The sequence below is a fragment of the Aplysia californica genome, unplaced genomic scaffold (assembly GCF_000002075.1).
Source record: "Aplysia californica isolate F4 #8 unplaced genomic scaffold, AplCal3.0 scaffold00426, whole genome shotgun sequence".
NCBI lineage: Eukaryota > Metazoa > Mollusca > Gastropoda > Aplysiida > Aplysiidae > Aplysia > Aplysia californica.
Genome location: NW_004797696.1, coordinates 362,654 through 364,174, shown reverse-complemented (window position 1 = coordinate 364,174; position 1,521 = coordinate 362,654).

Genomic DNA, 1,521 nt, shown 5'->3' with positions numbered 1-1,521 from the left:
TTGTTGTTTTTGTTGTTATTGTGTGTGTGTGTCTGTGTCTGTGTGTGTGCGGTTTTTGTGTGTTTTGGGTTGTTTGTTGTTTTGTTTTTTTCTTTTTTTTTCTTTTTTTTTTTGTTCTTTTTCAGAAATTGCCCTACCCGTACGTCATGTTCTAAATATAGATCTAACAGATAGCAGTTTAACCTTTTTTTTCCATGGGATTTTCCTCTTCAAGAGGTTGTTTATCAGTGACCTAGCCTAGGAGGAACATATTGTTACAAATGCACGCAGAAACCCAAGAAAAAAAATGAATCACGTGAACATGAAATAGCAACTTGTAATACGACATGTGTTGAGGTAATATGTATTATGGTCAGTTGTTGCAGCTGCTGTAACAGGTCTTCATCATCTTTCTTTCTTTCCTTGTTCTTCTTCTTTTTCTTCTTTTTTTCTTCTTCTAATTTCTCCTTCTTTATTATCACGTTTGCTAAGTACGTAATGTTGGACTCACTATATTCCTCAGACATAAGAGCCAAAATCTTTGTTTTTTGTTGTTGTTGTTGTTTTTTTGGTGGTTTTTTTTGTTTTGTTTTTTGGAAGGATCGTCCGATCGTTCTACTTTAGTTTTAGTAGAGGTTTTACAGCGCTTGCAACTGCATAAAGTCAAGTGAGCGCCAGAAGATGAGATGTGTTACAAGAAAGTAACAAACATAAAAAAGAAGAAGGGGAAATAAGGACGATAGATGTTTGATAGGAAAGAAGAAGCAAACCACACCAGAGCACCCGCCAACCACCAATTCTACATTATATCTGAACCCATTTTTTCCCCACCAATGACCAATCAATGACGCACTCAATGCTGGTTTTATTTGCCACTAACACCAGATCTAAGTCGATACAAAAATCCAATATGCAACACTGCTTTCTGTCACCAGAGTGCATACTTTCGCTCGTATCACACACCCTAGGTATTACCCTAGATTTAAAAGAAAACGGAGTTAGTACAAGTAGACAAAATCGAAGAAATCCAAACAGCTGTCGCACGTTCTGTCTGGAGTAGGGGTACACAAACGACCAACACATAGGATAACATTACATTATGATGGAGAATAAAAATCATAGGTACAAAATAAAAAGCAAGATCATTTCCAACACATCTTTTTCATTGCCTACTCTGTGTCTTTCAACCCGCAGTCTCTCTCTATTCGGAGACGTCTCCGACGGAGAGAGACCAATCAAATTGCTTTGTGCCTCTAGACCATGTAAAAAAATCTGGGGGGTCACAGTTTTTCAGTTAAGTTTGAAGTTTTCTTGAAAATAATTGATTTGCGGCAGTTTTCGTGGCTATAATGTGTGACATGCACCAAACAAAACGCAGTTTGACCCCCCAAAGCAGTACATATCTGTGTGCGGGGGTACGTCTCTGAATTGTTCCCGGGTGCTCGCCGGAGACATCTCCAAATATCTTCTGCCCTTTCAACCATTGCTGGGCTCCAAAATAAAGAATCAAGGCTTTCTTCCCACATGTTGTACCAGGGTCCC